The following is a 20856-nucleotide window of genomic DNA, read 5'->3' on the forward strand; positions in this document are numbered from 1 at the left end:
GTATGTGTATTTACTGTGAGATATCTAGACTCCCCCTGCACTGTCCAATACTGTAATAATCATGTCCGTTTTATTAAATATTTGGTTATTCGTGCTAATTTCCTTTTACTGACTGCTAAACCGGCTTGAACTACATATCCCATTAGGCATTGTGTTTGCCTTGGATCACTTGATTGGTCTATTAGAGAATGAGCTTAATTTTAACGGGTTCGAGTTCAGATCTAGGTAGGCTGTACTACCTCCATAATTAGAACTAACTCTGCAGCGGTGAGCCAGGATTTGAGCTGCAGGTGAGTGACGTGTACATGGTACACGCTTGAATAAGACTGCCACCTGCATTGATGTTATATGAGGTGAACAAGCCTCAATGCGGGTGAAACGCGCATCGTCTCTCTAAAGACACTCTGCTTATACCTAAGGATAACCCAGTCAGTGCACAGACTGGGCTCCACTTCACCCTGCACTGGTAACGTATGTTGGCTGACAGATTATTATGTCTGGTCAGCCGGCAAGACTTATGAAGCCCTAGCCTGCCTTATACTTAATCTCATATCCCCTAAGTGTTATCCTTTGGATCTGTTTACAGACTGCTTATGTGCTGCAGCTTTTTTTCCATTTATGCCTGCAACTAATCATGTATGTCTTATGATTCTATGGTTAGGTATTTATTCGGGCATTGAGTTCCTATCACTGTTGTATTAAACTCTGCCTTGCTTTAGTTGGATTATGGAGTTCTGACCATTGCTGTGCTGAACCTTACCTTGTTCCAACATTGCTAAATCTGTGGCTATGGATAGGGGATTAATATATGCTAGTGAGATTCCATTATCTATGTAATTATCAAAAATGATTGCATATTTTCAATCTTTAAAATATTGATGTCCTATGGTTTATATGACTAAGACCATATGTACATGCGCAATTTATGTGATTTATCAGGCTAGGATACTTTGTTTGTCACAAATGTAGAGCTATTATCAATCTTGTATACTTTGAAATAATTATGGTTTGAGATACAGTTACGAATGTGATGTTTACTAAATGTTGAAATTTACATATGCCTATGTTATATATGTTAAATTGTCTGCATCACAAGTAAGGTATGCCTATGCATCACTAGTCTTCATAGCAACTAATTATCAATTGGACTTTTCTGGTGTGAACAGTCCTACATTTTTATAATAGGCTCAGACCGTGTGCATAGAGTGAATTCCCATATATTTTCAGTGGCAATTATCTACAGTCATACTTCACTGATTATGCCCAAACTCATCTGATCTTGGAAGCGATCCAGTGACAGGCCTGGTTAGTACTGATGTGGGGGACCACCTAGGAATACCAGGTACGGTAGACATATATTGCACTGTTTAATGGGGATCATAGGACTGCATACAGTGTAGCCTATATACCTATTCCTATGGTATCTACTGCATATTCCAATGTTTAAGTATACTCATTGATACCCATATTTTGTAGTGTGTGGGGTGCTATGCAGAAATTGTCTAAAATATTTTCGCCAATTATCATTTTGTAAGTACCTGTTATCTATTTTATTGATACTATTAAAAGTTATATTTTAACTCAAATATCCATGAATTCTTATACAAGTGTGCCCCAATAATAGCCTTACTTTTTTTCTCCTGTTATCACTGAGGTTCTGGATGACCCAAGTGTAGCTAGATACCTATACAAAAAGTGAGATATATTAATGTAGCTTTATAAACAGTTGTGAACAATAGCCTTATCTTTATCATCCTGTGAGAATCCTAAGTCTTTAAAGATAATATCTTTCATTATAATATCTAGGACAGAGTCATAGATATAACTCGCACATACAGTTGTGCTTGAAAGTTTGTGAACCCTTCAGAATTTTCAAAATTTTCTGCTGAAATTTGGCCTAAAACTACCTCAGATTTCACACAAGTCCTAAAAGTAGATACAGAGAACCAAATCAAACAAATGAAACAAAAAAATTAGACATGCTCATTTTTTTTATTGAGGAACATGATCCAATGTCACATATCTGTGAGTGTCAAAAGTATCCTTTGCTTTCAGTATCTGGTATGACCCCTCTTGTGCAGCAATAACTGCTTTAAACATTTCAGGTACTGTAATTGTTGATTAGTCCTGAAGATCAGCTTAGGGGAATTTTACCCCAATCCTCAGTAAAAAAAAAAAACAGCTTCAACTCTGTTATGTTGGTGGGTTTCCTCCCATGAACTGCTCGCTTTAAGTCCTTCCACAATATTTCAATTGGATTAAGGTCAGGACTTTGACTTGGCCATTCCAAAACTTTAAATGTATTCTTCTTTAACCATTCTTTGGCCAAATGACTTGTGTGCTTTGGATCTTGCTACATGACCCACATACTCTTGAAATGCAGCTCATTTTCCTTTAGAATATTCTGATATAATTCAGAATTCATTATCCCATCAATGATGGCAAGTCGTCCTGGGCCAGATGCAGAAAAATAGGCCCAAACCATGATACCACCACCACCGTGTTTCACGGATGGTATGAGGTTTTTATGCTGGAATGCAGTGTTCTCCTTTCTCCAAACATAAAGCTTCTCATTTAAATAAAGAAAACTTGATTTTGTCCACAAAACATTGTTCCAATAGTCTTCTGGCTTGTCCAGGCGATCTTCAGATGGGCAGCAATGTTCTTTTTGGAGAGCAGTGGCTTGCTCCTTGCAATCCTGCCATGATGGACTCATGAACATTAACATTACAGTAGCTAATGTGAGAGAAATCTTAAGTTGCTTAGAGGTTACCTTGGGTTCCTTTGTGATCTTGCAAACTATTAGACGCCTTGCTCTTGTCGTGATCTTTTTTTTTTTTTGTTTGACCACTCCTGGGGAGGGTAATAATGGTCTGGAAGTTCCTCCATTTGTACACAATCTGTCTAACTGTTGATTTGTGGAGTCCAAACTCTTTAGAGATGGTTTTGTAACCTTTTCCAGCCTGATGAGCATCAACAACTCTTCTTCTGAGGTCCTCAGAAATCTCATTTGTTTGTGGCATGATACACTTCCACAAACGTGTTGTGAACAGCAGACTTTGATAGATACCTGTTCTTTTAAAAAGACAGGTTGTCCATTCAACCCTGATTGTCATCCCATAGATTGAAAATACCTGACTCTAATTTCACCTTCAAAATATTTGCTAAGCCTAAAGGTTCACATTCTTTTGCCACTCACAGGTATGTGATATTGGATAATTTTCCTAAAAAAAAAAAATGAGCATGTCTAATTTTTTTTGTCTCATTGGTTTGATTTGGTTCTCTTTATCTACTTTTAGGACTTGTGTAAAAATCTGAGGTAGTTTAAGGCCAAACTTCAGCAGAAATTTAGAAAATTATGAAGGGTTCACAAACTTTCAAGCACTACTGCATTTGCACACTGTCTTACCGTTCCCCACTTTATTCTTGCTTTTCTCCTATAAAATACCTCAGTTTGATATTACAGTTCAGGCCTTCCCCGAAGCTGAAACCTGACATGGAAGAATCACCTCACAAGACACAACTGTGTGACTGGCTGACAGTCTTTTAAAAAAAAGCCTGAATTCAGAGTTAACAAAAACTAAAAACACACCACTATAATTTAATAGCATAATAAATAAAATTGTATATTAATCCAACTTATGAATTATAGGGGATAACACATTCCCTATAGTTAAATAGGGGCTACATTAGAATTCCATAAGTCATATCATAGGTCATTCAGCCTGTGCTTTTCTATGATCCTAGTACTACTCTGTAACTTCTTTTATAGTATACATATTGTATTATAACAGAAGGGAGTGCATTAGCAATGATATATTAAGAAAGTTTGCCTTAACTCATAGAAGAATTAGCTAATTATGGTTCACAACCTCTATGGGGTGCATAGAAAAATCTGCAATGTTGGTGGTCATAAAGTGCTGGAGACATGTTTGGAACTCTTGATAATGAAGTATCCCACATAATAACTTTTTTTTTAAGTAATTTTAAAAATATATTTTGTAATAGTGGCATTACATTGTCTTTTAAATTTACATTACTGTTAATCTAAATATTTATTTTCTCCTAAAACTCTAAAAAAGAAATGTTAGAGTTATAGGAGAATAGGGAAATGTTCTCAAAATTCTTAATATATTTAAATAAGCCCATTTGGGTGTAATTATCTAAAATGATTTTCCTCTGCGGGTTTCGCCAAATATAGCCTTTCTAAATATAACATCTATTGGGTCACGTCTTTGAACTTTATTTGAACATTTGCACTGTCAGGCATGGCAGCTTATTTTTACAGATGGCCATATTGGCATCAAGTATATACTGAGTTGTTTGTGTATATTCTTGACTTCCCACATTTTATTTAAAGTCAATAACTCATAACATGTTTACGCTAAGGCCCTCATTCAGAGGCGGTCGGAGGATGCAAGCGGTCGCTCAGAAACTGGGCTGCCACCCCCCGGCCCGCCTTCCAAACGGGGCGAGCTGTCAATCAACATCGACAGCTCGCCCCCTTTGGAAAGAGACCCGCTACGACCAGCGCTGTCGGTCGTAGCGGGTCTCACGCATGCGCACGAAGGAGCCGGCTCCCTCGTGCGCATGCGCACTGGACAAACATCGAGGCGGCCGTGCGGTCGCAGACCGTACGGCCGCCTGTGAATGAAGCCCTAAGTTTCTGTTGAAATTTGCTAATCTACAGTTTTTTTATCAGTTCTTAAATATGTCATGGCATTCATTTCTCATTTCATCTGTGAGTTTTTTTAGCTTTATCAAATGTGTATACTTAGAATGTGCATCCATGCTATTACCTTGAAAAGTAAGCACCTCACATTGTAATTATAATGGATTTTGTATATGTGGACAGGTTAACCTGGACTAATAAAAATATACACTCTTTTTATTATTATTATCCTTTATTCATATGGCACCACAAGTGTTCCGCAGTGCCTTACAAAGTACATAAATAAGTGAACAACAAACCAGTGACTTACAATACAATGCAGGACAAGGACAAGGTTATACACATTGCTGCATTATTATGTATAATTTTTCAGATCCTATACTACTGCAAAATATATTCTCCACATATTTATTTTCGAATGTTTCATTCAACCCGTTCTCATGGTTATACCTTATCGTACCCCTCACCTTTCCTTTGACTTAAATGCTGATTTTTAACTCTTTATTGACGGACCGATTTTATACTGTGGAGATTAGTTTTCAGATACATATATTTAAACAAGGCTGCCATGAGAAATTGTGGGGCCTGGCACTGACAAAAGGCAGGGCCCCCCTGGGTGAATCAAAGGCATGCTTATCAACTTTCAGTTGCTCCCCTCCAGGAGAAGCCCGGAGAGAAGATGCAACTAACCATTTTGGGGGCGGGGCTAGGCTCTTTGCGCCATTAGGCCCCAATGCCATCATGGTATAGCGCTGTGAATGGCATCTCCGTAGGGAAGGGGTAGGGCTAAAACGACTGACTCAGCGGCATATCTATAATGGGTGCAGGGTGTGCAGGGCACATGGGCCCCTGGGTCCAGGAGGACCCGCACCGCACACCCTGCACTCAAACTTCTAAATACTTACCTTATCGAAGTCCAAGGTCGGCTGGAGAGGCACTACACAGAACGCCTGGAAAATGGCCGCAGCGGCCACTTTCACGTTGTTCTGCACATGCCTAGTAGGGAAATCACAGTAGACTCCGGGCACAGACTAATGCCAGGAGTCTACTGAACCTGTCAGTACGTTGTGCCCGCCGGAAAGAGAGGAGGGGGCCCCAGATGGTAAGTGAACATGGGCCCCCTCCTCTCTAAATACTCCTCTTGACTGACTAGAGCCTATAGGTGATTTTGCCCATTGCTTATGAATTTGTGTGACTCTGGTCAGTACTTCTGTATTTTCTGGGTATGTAATATAATAATGGGTAGCATGTATGGCTGCCCTGTGTACCTTATTGTCTTTTGACTTCTGCTCCTCTTTGTGCCTTGCCATTGCCCCTTGGCTTATCAGTGGTGCAGTGTGGCATGAGGTAATGGTTGCTGCACCGCAATAAGAAAAAAAAAAACACTTTATTTTACTGGGCACCTGTGCCAGATGGGGGCCTGTGAATCATCCAGGTGGGGTAGGTATGACTGCCCTGGCCGGTTACCGCCGCCTCTACCGGACCTGCTGCGGCGTCCAGGGCACATTGATATGCCTCTGTGGTAATCAAGCCTTAGATCAAGCCTTTGTAATTGGGGGAGGGGGATAACCCAAAGGTAGTACTGGGGAGTGGGACCAGCAGTGCTAGTATTACAATTACCATGAAACATTGGGGAGATTCCCCCCACCTTCTCTAATCAGCAGAGCTTTCAAATACCCCTCTAGAGCCTATAGGTGAGCAGAGAGATGAAACAAGCTTTTACTATGAGCTTACTGTAGGATAATGTGAGTAGAGTTAGTGCTGGACAGCACAGTGATGTAAACGGGCCTGGTAGAGGGGTAAAATGGGTGTCTAGGTGGGTGGCAGAGAGGAATAGAAGGTGCCCTGTGTTGCTAGCACAGAGGTGCAGTAAGGAAGGTGCCTTGGGTTGCTTACAGTGGGGTGAAAAAGGATGCCCAGAGTCGGGCTGACAGCAGGGTAGACACAATTTGTGAGGGGCTGGGGTACTTACAGAGAGCTAGAGCTGGCATGGGTATTATGGCACTCACTGTCAGTACATCCCCCTCCATGTCCTTAATCTGCTTTCTGCTGAACTTCTTGAAGTGGTTAAAGACCCTCATGCTTGGCAACTCCCACTGAGTCTCCTTCGGGTCCCCTATCCATCCTCAGCCGCCGGGTCATGGATGAAAGCTCGTCTGCAGTCATAGTCTTTGTCCCTGGCCAGCACCTGCCCCAGCACAGCCAGAGAAGGAGCCGGTATGGATCCTGCATGCACGCGGCAGGCAATTGACGGAGAAATGGCCACCGGGAAATTGGTGCACGGAGATGTGCTGGATGTGTGAGGTGGATGCTTAGAAAACACAGCAGCATGATCACTGAGCATGACTCTATTACTAGGCGGGGACGGGCGGTTCCACTTGAACTCCGCCAATCAACTTGGTAATCAGCGTTACATGCATGTAGGAGCGGGCAGTAGTAGGAGCTGCAAACGTATACTGTCACTGTCTTTCCCCTTAACCCTTTCCTACAGGTTAAGCTGCAGTCGGGACGCATACAACTTGTTTCCTACACTAGACCGCCGGGATAAGGGGTCCAAGCAGCATAGGGGAGGTGCGCTTCCCCGGCGGCCCCTCCCCAATCCACACGCTAGTTCAGTCCTCTGGCACAGGGATGGTGGGTTGCCACTCCCAGCCTCCATAGGGCAGCCAGAGTGTATGTCAGTTGCTCTCTGAATGCTGCTCCTGCAGGACATTGGGCAGTCTCCCTGTATACTTTTCCTACTGCTGGTTCAGGTGTTTTCAGGGCTCTATCCTACCTAAGCCTAGGCTGATTGTGGTAGTGAGAGCTTATATGCATATGACTCGCAGAGTGTTTATGCATGACAAGTGATTGTTGTTTTATGGATACTGTTTATTATGTAAAAAGAACTGTGACTCCTGTAAATTATCACTGTCTTTCCGCTTAACCCTTTCCTACGGGTGTGTGGGTAGTCAGGTTGAAACAAAATCACGTGTGTACTCAGAACTTGTCATTATTATGTCTCAGAGTCTGAAGGACAGGCGGCTAAGGTCCCTGTGCTGGGTTGGTTTCCCCACAAGATCTCATACAATCGGTATTATGTGGTTACTGTGTTAAGTAGACAAACCTCCCAGCATCTGGATAGGAACTCCCTTGGGTTTCCTTTTCCCAGATTATGGACCAAAGTACCTTGCTTAGTGGCAGGTTGAACAGGCTCAAATATCCTACTAAGCTACTTTGCTTTTTTGATTAAGAGCCTATGGCAAATATACTGCTTAAATGCGTTAAGTTTTGCTGAGTTATGCTGCCTTTGTTTCTGAAAAGACTGTGTGAAGCTGTACTCATAACATTGGCACCAGCTGTAGGCTATGTGGGCTATATTGTAATTCACATATACTGGTAGGGCTGGGTTTCCCATCCCCCCTCTCTCCTAATTAGGAAGACTCAGCTGAGTTGAGTACTGATTGGGGGAGAAGGGAAGTTGGCTATCCCTGAGTATGCCTTGTTCCCAGGAAAGTGCATAACATTGGAATCCTACCAACTTTTGTTGCTTGGATTTAGTACCGATTGATACAAATCTACAGGTAGATTTTGCAAAACTGGTCAGTTAGGCATGAATGTGCTACTGTTCAAAATTTTACTTTCCTGAAACCCCTAAACTGTGGTTAGGGGTTAGAGAGTGCTTCACACGTATGTTTTCTGTAAACCAATGCTTGTTATGGGTTACTTGCAAATGTTCTCAGGAGATTTGGTTCATCTTCCTGGGTGCCTCTCTGTGGATGGCTAGGTTATACAGAGCTTGATGTCCTACTTAGCCTTCTCGGCTGTTGGTAGTTGACCCAAAAAATTTTTGTTGCATGTATGTATATATGCCTCCACTGCGGTGATCAGGTCATACAGAGCTCTAGGTCCTACCTGGTGTTTGGTAGTTAGCCAGAGAGTTTAGTGTGTATGAACAGTGGATATGCGTGTATGTATGTATGTATGTATGTGTGTGTATGTATATATGTATATATATATATGTATGTATATATATATATATATATATATGTATATATATATATTTATATTTATGTATCATGTCCATTACATGTGACTTATGGAATCTGCTGTATTATGCTGCCTTGTCAGCATAAGTCTATCACTGCTGTTTCTCCTCATGTAACCCGCTATAAAGATACGTGGGTACATTGGATGTAAAATGATGGTCACATTAATACTAGACATTGGATAAACCTTGTATGTCCAATGAAAAGGTAAGACAGATGGCTGGGGCCCCTGAGTTGGCGGCATGTGTGACCTGTAGCAGCAGCCCCTATGGTTATGCCCTCTATTTCCATCATGAATGGACATTTCACCTACAGCCATACCACACTGGACATGCCCAATCTCATCTGACTTTGGAAGCTATGCCGTGTTGGTCCTGGTTAGTACTTGGATGGAAGACCACCTGGGAATACCAGGTGCTGTAGGCAGTGGTTAAGGCAGGCATCATCTTTAGTAGCCGTTCAACAATTACTACAGGCTGCTAGGTCTTTGCAGTCAAAGACCAGATGGCGTTGGCCCCTTACGTGGGCCAGGCCACAGAGAGGGGCGATGGGAGTGACCTCACTGGACTTGATATAAATGGGTTGTGGTGGTCACTGTGCTAAAGAGTCACTACAGTAGTCAAATCTACCAGATCATAGCGCAGGTTGTGGACAGATAGGCGACTCCTGCGCCAACCCTGATATTAAGGTATCTTCAGCAGCTGCAGCCTACCATGTTTGGGCTTCCTAGGCATCTGCACTGGAGGGACATGTGTGCTCACTCGGGTCAAAGGTGACTTCGTCCTTAGCAGCTTTCCAGCAGTTATGGCAAGCAGCTAGGCTAGTACAGCCAAAAGAATCAGAAGGCGGTCGGTCTCACACTCCGTCCAGCCCTCAGATTCTGGTACATCTTCTGGTGTTTAGGGGGACACACGGGTCTCCTCCCAGGAGTCACTCTCAAGAGAGGAAGACCGTCTTCCAACAGTACGTCTCCTCCCTGATCAGAGGATTCAAAGCTATGCTTGTGGAGCCGGTATAAGGAGAGGCTCCAGTGTTCTAATGCCAGAAAGTTGGGAAAGCCTCCCAAATCTGACTACAGCCAGACCATACTGGACAGGCCCAAGATTGTTGGATCTTGATAGTTAGGCAGCATTGAGCCCAGTTAGTACTGGGATGGGAGACCACCTGAGATTCCAGGAGTGGTAGGGAACATAGTATGGAGTTTCTCTGGGCAGAAAAATCCATATTACCCGAAAGGTTGAGGCCTTATATCCCTTTCCAGTACCATTGGCATTCGCCTGTAAATGTTCCACTGATAAGAGATTTAAAGCCGTTTTCTGCACAGTCCTTCTCTGTCAGGAGCTGTTATTTGCCCGGCCATGGTACGGCCGGAGTTCCAAATAAAGGCACAGACTATCTGTCTCTCGCCAGAAGAGCGACTATCCGTTAAAGACGTTTTGTCGCAACAAGGGTTGCCTGTTCTGGACCTGGATGATACAGCCTCTGCAGGTGGGGAGCAGTGACAGGTCGACACACGTTTCAAGGAAAATGGAGGACAATGGAAAGCAGTCTCTCCGTAAAACATCCTGGAACTAAGGGCAGTATTCAGGAGCGCTTTTCAAGCTCAGGAAATACTAAAGGGGCAGGCCAGTCTAGGTGCAATTTATCAACACCACCGCAGTAGACTGCCTCATCTATCAGGGGGCAGAATGTCATTTTCCAGCAAGATCGGTTGTGCTCATACCAGGAGTCCTTATTTTGGAAGTGGACTTCCTAGGCCAGCAGGATATACACGCCAGAGAGTGTGGGCTCTTCATCCACAGGTATTTCAGAGCCTTGTGGATGGATGGGTCTTCCAGAGTAGACCTCATGGCCTTGAGTCACAAGCACAGGGTCCCCAGGTAGGGGCACAGTGTTTGTGGATGCTCTGGCAGTAGAGTAGAACTTCAAACTAGCGTATTTGCTTCACCCGCTATCCCTCCCTCTAAGGGTTAACGGGAACATGCAACAGTAATACTGATGGCCCCTGCTTGACCCATGCACTGCTGGTTCGCCAACCTGCAGAGTCACTCCATAGACACTCTGTGGCCTCTTCTGCTAAGGTTGGACCTGTTAATACAGGATCCCTTCCTGTATCTAGACCTGACTCATCCATCTTGGACGGCATGGTTCTTCAACACCTCCTCCTTGTGAAAGGATGTTCTGTAGTTCAGAGGACAAGAAACTTACTTCTGGCTGCAGTTATTAAAAACTTTGTATTTTCTCCGGGATGAACTGAGAAAATGTGGCCCTAGGGGGTTAGGTTTTCTCGAGTATGTTCTTTTCGTCAGACTGGAGGATCTCTGATCTAGTAGCACTTTCTTCCCGCTTCCCCGTTTTAATAAGTCATCAGGAGAGAGCGGTACTTCATACTAGGGCCTTCCAAGAGTGGTATTCTGGTTCTGTATGAATGTAGAGATTGTGGTCCCAGCTTTCAGACTACAATCCTCTCGGCAGGTGAGGCTTCCTTGGATGTTGGCCATGCGCTACATAATTATGTGGATCGCGCCAACAGCATGAGGAAGTAGGTTTCCCTTTTGTACTGTATGACAGTCATAAGGCTGGCCAGCCGATAACCATCGCTGGTCAGATGAATTTATATGAAGATTTCTCATATACACACAGACTAGTCTGGTGGTGCCAGACTCAGTAAAGGTACATCCACACGATCAGTGGGGCCTTCGTGGGAGGCTTGCTGGGGTGCCTCTGCTGAATAGTTCTGCAGGGCAGCCACATGGTCTTCCGTCCACACCTTTGTCAATTTTTATGCCTTTGACATTTTTGCCTCTCAGGATGCCTCCTTCGGGCGTAAGATTCTCCTCTCTCCGAGAGCCAGGAGCATCCCCGCCCGTAGGGTTAGTGCTTTGGAATATCCCAAACATAATGGCTGTGGACCCCATGGACCCCGAAGAAGAAAATAAGAGTTATGGTATAACATACCTTTGTTAACTCTTTTTCTTCAAGGTCCATGGGGTCCACAGGACACCCACCCAGACGCACCTGTAGTTCTGTGAGGTTTTCCGTAGTTTCTCCTCTTGAGAGTCTGGACTCATGAGTAATGGGTTTCTTCATTCTTACCCTTTGTTTGTCTCCGCCTGCTTGAGCTTGGTAACGAACTGGCTACCTGAGGCAGGGGGTGGGGTATATGAGGAGGAACCCTGGTGCATCCCGGGAGCAGAGAGCTCGTTTGTGTTAACTGTTTGGTGACCGGGATTCATACCCAACGTAATAGCTGTGGACCCCATGGACCTCGAAGAAAAATAGTTAACAAAGGTATGTTATACCATAACTCTTATTTTTTCCAAATCCACATTTATTACAATATTTAAAATGTATGTTACACAGTTGAGACCAAGGAGGTTGTTCGGGATGGTGGGGGCTATTAAAAGTCATAGCTCTTTTCATTAGTTAAGCCTAGTTAATAGTTAATTCTTTTACGTTTTGAAGCTACTGAGAAAAGTAAAGGGACAGGATAAAAGAAAGTTTTGGTTTGGAAAATGAATCTGACAAAAGAGAATTAAAGAAAGCGATATCTATGGGATAAATAAAAGATGAGGTAGATTATAAAGAGTCGTATAGGAGAAAAACATGGGTTATCAGACAATACGGAAGGTAGGAAGTGACCATTGGTTAAATAGGGAATTAGGCCAAAATAGTTGAGCTTTCATATATTTGTAATATACTCTAGTCTAGAAGGTGGAATAAAGTGAGTTTCCTGTAGGGGTGAGCGGGTTCGGATTTCTGAAATCCGAACCCCCCCGAGCCCCCCCGATCCGAGTCCGATCCGAGTCAGGCTCGACTTTTCCCGCCTGACTCGGATCTGACATTGAGGCAAAACGTCATCATCCCGCCTTCCGAGTCTCGCGGGTTTTGGATCCTATATAAGGTACCCGCGTCGGCGCCATTTTCTCACTCGGCTGTGGACAGTGAAGAGGGAGGGTGGGAGTTAGTGCTGTGTAGTGTAGTGTAGTGTAGTGCTGCTGTTGTCCACTACTTCAAAGTCCATAGGGGCTGGCTGTGTTGTGCTGTGCTGCTGTTGTTAATAGGGGCTGTGTCCACTACTTCAAAGTCCATAGGGGCTGGCTGGACTGTGTTGTGCAGTCAGTTCCAAAGTCCTGTGCAGTGTCCCAGTCCTAAAGGGGTGCTGTAGTGTTGTCCAGGGGGTGCTCTGTCCATCAGGGGTGCTCCCCCCAAGTGCTAAAAAAATAATATATTTTCTGTGTTTGTGAATTGTGTGCGCAGTAGCCGCACGTGCATCAACAAAGTAGTGCCAAGCGTGCGCCTGTGTCATAAGTAAAGGGCCGGCTGGCTTGACCGTTAAAGGGTGCTGTAACCCCCGAAAGTACACTCCAGTCCAAACCAAAAAAAAATTATTTTCTGTGTTTGTGAATTGTGTGCGCAGTAGCCGCACGTGCATCAACAAAGTAGTGCCAAGCGTGCGCCTGTGTCATAAGTAAAGGGCCGGCTGGCTTGACCGTTAAGGGTGCTGTAACCCCCGAAAGTACACTCCAGTCCAAACCTAAAAAAAAATTATTTTCTGTGTTTGTGAATTGTGTGCGCAGTAGCCGCACGTGCATCAACAAAGTAGTGCCAAGAGTGCCCCTGTGTCATAAGTAAAGGGCCGGCTGGCTTGACCGTTAAAGGGTGCTGTAACCCCCGAAAGTACACTCCAGTCCAAACCAAAAAAAAATTATTTTCTGTGTTTGTGAATTGTGTGCGCAGTAGCCGCACGTGCATCAACAAAGTAGTGCCAAGAGTGCGCCTGTGTCATAAGTAAAGGGCCGGCTGGATTGACCGTTAAAGGGTGCTGTAACCCACAAAGTACACTCCAGTCCGAACCAAAAAAAAATTTATTTTCTGTGTTTAGCCGCACGTATATATCAAATCGATATAACATAAATGGAGGACCAAACTTTCTCCGATAAAAATAAAATAGAGAAAGATCAAGAACCACTTCCTCCTAGTGCTGAAGCTGCTGCCACTAGTCATGACATAGACGATAACATGCCATCAACGTCGTCTGCCAAGGCCGATGCCCAATGTCATAGTAGAGGGCACATACAATCCCAAATGGCAAAGTTCAGGAAAATGACCTTGAAAAAGACATTTAAATCAGCTGAAGAGAAACGTAAACTTGCCAATATGCCATTTACGACACGGAGTGGCAAGGAACGGCTAAGGTCGATCCCTAGTATGTTCATGACTAGTGGTTCAGCTTCACATGACGATGGAAGCACTCCTCCCACTAAAAAAATCAAAAGAGTTAAGCTGGCAAAAGCACAGCGAAGAACTGTGCTTTCTAAGAAGATATCACAAATCCCCAAAGAGAGTCCAAGTGTGGTGGTGGTTGCGATGCCTGACCTTCCCAGCACTGGACGGGAAGAGGTGGCTCTTTCCACCATTTGCACGCCCCCTGCAAGTGCTGAAAGGAGCACCCACAGTCCACTTGCTGATATGCAAATTGAAGATGTCACTGTTGAAGTACAACAGGATGAGGATACTGGTGTAGCTGGCGCTGAGGAGGAAGTTGGCGAGGAGGATTCTGATGGTGATGTGGTTTGTTTAAATCAGGCTCCGGGGGAGACAGTTGTTGTCCGTGGGATGAAAAAGCCCATCACGGTCATGCCTGGGCAGAAGACCAAACATTCCACCTCTTTGGTCTGGCAATATTTCTATCCAAATCCGGACAACAACTGTCTTGCCATATGTACCATATGTAAAGGTGAAATAAGTAGGGGTAGGGACGTCAACCACCTAGGAACATCCTCCCTTATACGGCACCTGCAGCGCGTTCATAAAAAGTTACTGTCAAGTTCAGAAACTTTGGCTCAGACCGTAAGCAGTCCAGGGACACCTAAATCCCGTTGTCCTGTTGTATCCAAGCGCCTGCAAACCACACCGTCAACTCCCTCCTCGTCAATTTCCTCCTTAGTCAGGATCGGAAGTAGTCCTGCAGGCCATATCACTGGCATGACTGACTCTCCTATCCGGGATTCCTCCGGAGGATCCTGCATTGCTACGCCTACTGCTGCCGCTGCTGCTGTTGCTGCTGCTGCTGGGAGTCGTTCATCATCCCAGAGAGGAAGTAGGAACACCACTACTTTTACTAAACAATTGACCCTCCAACAGTCCTTAGCGAGGAGGATGAAGTACGACAGCAGTCATCCTGAAGCAAAACGTATAACTGAGGCCTTGACTGCTATGTTGGTGTTAGACGTGCGTCCGGTATCCGCCATTAGTGCAGTGGGATTTAGACAATTGATGGAGGTAGTGTGTCCCCGGTTCCAAATCCCGTCTAGATTCCACTTCACTAGGCAGGCGATACCGAGACTGTACAGAAACGTCAGAAAAAGTGTCCTCAGTGTCCTGAAAAATGCCGTTGTACACAATGTCCACTTAACCACGGACATGTGGACAAGTGGAACAGGGCAGACTAAGGACTATATGACTGTGACAGCCCACTGGGTAGATGTATCACCTTACGCAGCAACAGCAGCAGCGTCACCAGTAGCAGCATCTCAGAAACGCCAGCTCGTTACAAGGCAGGCTACGCTGTGTATCACCGGTTTCAGTAAGAGGCACACCGCCGACAACCTCTTAGAGAAACTGAGGGAAATCATCGCCCAGTGGCTTACCCCACTTAGACTCTCCTGGGGATTTGTGATATCTGACAACGCCACCAATATTGTGCGGGCATTACATCTGGGCAAATTCCAGCACGTCCCATGTTTTGCTCACACAATAAACTTGGTGGTGCAGAATTTTCTGAAAAGCGACAGGGGCGTGCAGGAGACGCTTTGGGTGGCCCGAAAAATTTCTGGCCACTTTCGCCATTCAGCGACTGCGTGCCGAAGACTGGAGCGCCAGCAAACACTCTTGAACCTGCCCCGCCATCACCTGAAGCAAGAGGTTGTGACGCGGTGGAACTCAACCCTCTATATGCTTCAGAGGATGGAGGAGCAGCAAAAGGCCATACAAGCCTATACATCCACCTATGACATAGGCAAAGGAGGGGGTATGCACCTGACTCAAGCGCAGTGGAGAATGATTTCCGTGTTGTGCAAGGTTCTTCAGCCCTTCGAACTTGCCACACGTGAAGTCAGTTCAGACACTGCCAGCTTGAGTCAGGTCATTCCCCTCATCAGGCTTTTGCAGAAGCAGCTGGAGAAAGTGAAGGAGGAGCTAAGACGGAGCGATTCCGCTCGGCATGTGGGACTTGTGGATGAAGCCCTTCATTCGCTTTGCCAGGATTCCAGGGTGGTCAATCTGTTGAAATCAGACCACTACATTTTGGCCACCGTGCTCGATCCTAGGTTTAAAGCCTATGTGGTGTCTCTCTTTCCGGCCGACACAAGCCTGCAGAGGTGCAAAGACCTGCTGGTGAACACACTGTCAGCTGAAGCGGAACGTGACACGTCAACGGCTCCTTCTTCATTTTCTCCCGCAACTGGGGCTGCCAGGAAAAAACTTAGGTATCCTAAGCAACCCGCTGGCGGTGATGCAGGGCAGGCAGGACCAAGTTTGGACATCTGGTCCGGACTGAAGGACCTGGCAACAATTTCTGACATGTCTACTGTCACTGCATATGATACTGTCACCATTGACAGAATGGTGGAGGATTACATCGGTGACAGCATCCAAGTAGGCATGTCAGACAGTCCATACCTGTACTGGCAGGAAAAAGAGGCAATTTGGAGGCCCCTGTACAAACTGGCTCTATTTTACCTGAGTTGCCCCCCCTCCAGTGTGTACTCCGAAAGAGTGTTTAGTGCAGCCGGGAACCTTGTCAGCGAAAGGCGTAGGAGGTTGCTTCCACAGAATGTGGAGAAGATGATGTTCATCAAAATGAATTATCAGCTCTTCCAGGGAGACCAGCCTCCAGAAGGTACAGAGGGACCTGTGGTGGTGGATTCAAGTGGGGACGAGTTAATACTTTGTGAGGATGAGGATGTACACACTGAAGAGGGTGAGGAATCGGTGGATGAGGAGGATGAGGATGACATCTTGCCTCCGTAGAGCCAGTTTGTGCAGGGACACATTAATTGCCAGCTTGTTTTGTGGGGGCCCAAACGAACCAATCATTTCAGCCACAGTTGTGTGGCAGACCCTGGCGCTGAAATGATTGATTTGTTAAAGTGTGCATGTCCTGTTTATACAACATAAGGGTGGGTGGGAGGGCCCAAGGACAATTCCATCTTGCACCTCTTTTTTTCTTTGCATTATGTACAGTTTGGGGCCTAGTTTTTCTAACTGCCATCCTGCCTGCCACTGCAGTGTCACTCCTAGATGGGTCACGTGTTTGTGCCGCCCACTCGTGTCGCTTAGCATAGTCATCCAGCTACCTCGGTGCAACCTTTTGGACATAAAAACACTATTGTGAGGTGTGAGGTGTTCAGAATAGACTGGAAATGAGTGGAAATTAAGGTTATTGAGGTTAATAATAGCATAGGAGCAGAAAAACCTACAAATTCTGTGATTTTAGCTGTTTTTATGCTTTTTTTCAAAAAAATACAGATCCAAAACACAAAACCCAGAACCCAAAACACGGAAGGGTGGTTTTGGCAAAACCAATCCAGATCCAAAACACGAAGAAAGATCCAGATCCAAAACCAAAACACAAAACACGAAAAGTGGCCGGTGCACACCCCTAGTTTCCTGTAGTAATAATATGCATTTCATCATGCAACACTATAAAAATTAGATATGTGATCAATGATCATATATGAATAGATGACCAGAAATGTGTTTTTTTTTTTTTTTTGGCAAACAGAAACAGAGTAAATAAATAACTGTGAAAAGATAATGGTGTTCTGGTAAAGTACATTACACTATTTTATATCTTTGTATTATAAAAACACCTCAAATTTCTTGCATTTCCAAATAAATAAGTCATCAGGAAAATGTGAGCACAATGAGTGGCTTCTCCATGGTAATAATAATAATAAGTAATGATAGACTGTTGGCTTCTTTTATACTGTATGCCTTTAGCCACAGTTCAGTTGTTCAGTACCTACAGTAGTATCATGTGTCTGTTAAGTATTTCCTTAATATGCTTTTTTTGTAAGAACTATTTCTACTATACTTGTTTATGCTAAAATCTACATGCAGAAGTTGTAAAGAATTTGCTCACTATTTTTTTTTTTTTTTTTAAATATGTGATATATAGCTGTGGCACCCCAATACATTTGTTGATGTTATCGAGTGATGGAATAGTGCAGATCACATGCTACCTGGTTGCAGTGGGCTATCAGGAATTCTGCTCCTGACCAGTCTTCTGCAGCAGTTTTGCTTCCTCCGGTATCCACACCACAGTAAAGAGGCAATAGTTCTTCTACAGACACCATAAATGCACAACCTGAATTAAACACAAAACATTAAAGTATTTATTTGTAATGACCCCAAATAAAGATTGAATTGGGTCAGTTGAATGGTATAGCATAGTTCTTTACTATCTGGCAGCCACCTCCGGAATGAAGCAGCCAGATCGGCACAGCTTGGGGGCATACACGGCAGGAGCGTGGCGCCGCATAGCAAGCAGTGTGGGGGGCATGGCCACACTATCGCATCATTGTGGCTATGCCCCCCAATATAAAATGCATAGATTTCTGGCATTGTACAGTGGGCGGCATGGCTACGATGGCGCGCTTCAGTGCGAATTGCGTCATATGTCTCCTGTATTGCCTACTTCACCTGGTAAGTAGCCAGCTGGGGGCGAATGACTGCCGGTTCCGGGATACTTGCCCAGTTTTCCGGGCTCCCAGGAGAGCAACCTGATTTTTGGTAGCCTCCCGGCCGTTGCAGGAGTGTAAGCAAGTATGTGGTATAATTGTATTGAGAGGTGGTTCTGGCGCTTCCTGTGATCTAATGAAAGTCTTTTCTTTTTGGTGCTTTTCTCAAGAAATATATGTAAAAAAAAAAATTATATATAGTGTAAAACCGTAACAATGTCTTATGAATCGTGAGAGATCGATGTACACACTCACCCTTTGGAGGTGAGTTATAGACGTTAGACTCAATTTTCACCGTGGTCCTATTGTGGTTGCAGAATGCAATGCCTATCTTTGAAGTGAGGTCTTCAATTCCTCCCTAGCTAGGTATTCAACATTAGAATCCTCCACTCATTCATTTCTCCTTTTTCTACTTTAAGATTTTAAATAATCTTTGTTTTTATTTTATTCTGGGTCTATCATTAGACTTCACTGGGAAAGTAGCGCCAGCCACTTACTTCTGTATCATAACGAAGTATGTGGTATAGACAAATGGATAGCAAGGAATTTGCATAGAACAATAAATAAATATAAGGCAAATATAATATCACATCAAAATATACAGTTTCTTCACTAATGATAACTAAGTGGAGAAGATACCCATAGCAACCAGTTTGCTTCAACCATCCATTTTATATAATGTCCTTGATAAGTGCTATCTCTAAGCTGATTGGTTTCTATGGGAAAATCCACTTTTTCACTCTTTAGAAGGCTTGATTCATCTTCCCCTATGTTTTAAAAGCAACTTAAAGTGGAAGTTATTAGACCTTGCCATAAATTCAGACAGCCAGTCAAATGAGTGTTGTGAATAACATCACTGAGGGTGTTACAGAAGTCTTAAAAAATCTTTGAACCTTTTGGTTTGGTGTCAAAGTCTACAGATCAAGCAAATTGAGAGGCTACCTTATTTTCTGCTGTTGCCCCAGCTATCAGAAGATACAATCCTAAAGGAGCACATCCACTAGCAGATATGAAAACGACAGCATGATTACGACAATTGTAATTGTGCAGTCGTTTGTCAGTCTGTGATGAGCCTGCACTGAACGAGCAGTCGTTCAGTGCAGCCTCATCAATCATCTGCAAACCTGCTCAACCTGACATTATCGTCAGGTTATCCAGCATGTTTGCACAATGATAGATGTCTAAACGACCAGCGGGCATGCGCATTGCTGGTCATTTTAAACATATTTGCAAACGATTTGCAAGCGATTTATGAATGATTGAACGATCGCTATCGTTCAATCGCTCAACTTAATCGTCTAGTGGATGGGCACCTTAAGTGGTTTATTGTCTATATAGGTATCTCTTGTTCTATATGTAATTTATATTTTTGTAGTATATTGGAGGTCATAGTATAACATTATTTTTTTGTAAATACTTTATAGGGTTTTTTTTTTGTATATTTAATCTAATTTTTATTGTGCACTTCCAGTATGTTCTAAAATTATTATTTGCCTCTCTGAAGATAAGGCCTGGTTAAGTATCTGACTCTTAGCGTGCAAGTCAGTGAATTTACAACAAGATGTCATAGAGCAGGGGTCTTCAACCCGTGGCCCGCTGACCGGGGGCAGCTGTTTCCCGCCAACAGGCTCCATTTGCCAAGCGCCCGCTGAAATTTTGTTGGCAGCAGGCGCCCGTCTCCCTACCTGCACCACACGTCTCTCCCATAGTTCAGACAGAAGAGCAGCCGGGCGGACCGGAGGCAGCAGGAGCGGGGTTTAAGGTAAGTAGTAGTATTTTAATTTTTTTTGTATGCGGCTTCACTACTGGGGGCACTACTACTAGGGGGCATTACTATTAGGAGCACTACTACTAGGGGGCAATTCTATTAGGGGCACTACTACTAGGGGGCATTTCTATTAGGGGCACTAGTACTAGGGACATTACTATTGGGGGCACTACTACTACTAGGGGGCATTTCTATTAGGGGCACTATTACTAGGGGCATTGCTATTGGGGGCACTACTACTAGGGGACATTACTATTGGGGCACCACTACTAGGGGACACTTCTGTTAGGGGCACTAGTACTGGGATCACTAATACTGGGCCACCACTAATGGGGGCATTGCATAGGGAGCACTGCATAAGGGGCACCACTCCTGGAGGCACTGCATAAGGGGCACTACAACTACTGGGGACATTGCATAAGGGGTATTATCACTGTGTGCACAACATAAGGGGCAGCACTACTGGGGCACTGAATAAGGGGTACTACCACTACTGGGTGCACTGCATAAGGGGTATTGCATAAGGGGCACTACTGCTGTGGGCATTGTGTAAGGGCCACTACTGCTGTGGGCATTGTATAAGGGGCACTACTACTGTGGGCATTGTGTATAAGGGGCACTGCTGTGTGTCACGACTATGTG

The 20856-nt window shown here is 44.3% G+C and overlaps 2 pseudogenes; both read left to right on the plus strand.

Moving 5' to 3' along the window:
- Window positions 1-1235: 1235 nt before the first annotated feature.
- On the plus strand, window positions 1236-1354 carry LOC148514009 (5S ribosomal RNA; annotated as a pseudogene).
- A 7653-nt stretch (window positions 1355-9007) lies between these two features.
- LOC148514010 (5S ribosomal RNA) lies at window positions 9008-9126 on the plus strand (annotated as a pseudogene).
- The last annotated feature ends 11730 nt before the right edge of the window (window positions 9127-20856 follow it).

Source organism: Taudactylus pleione, unplaced genomic scaffold (genome assembly GCF_031769625.1).
Source record: "Taudactylus pleione unplaced genomic scaffold, aTauple2 ptg000265l, whole genome shotgun sequence".
Classification (NCBI taxonomy): domain Eukaryota; kingdom Metazoa; phylum Chordata; class Amphibia; order Anura; family Myobatrachidae; genus Taudactylus; species Taudactylus pleione.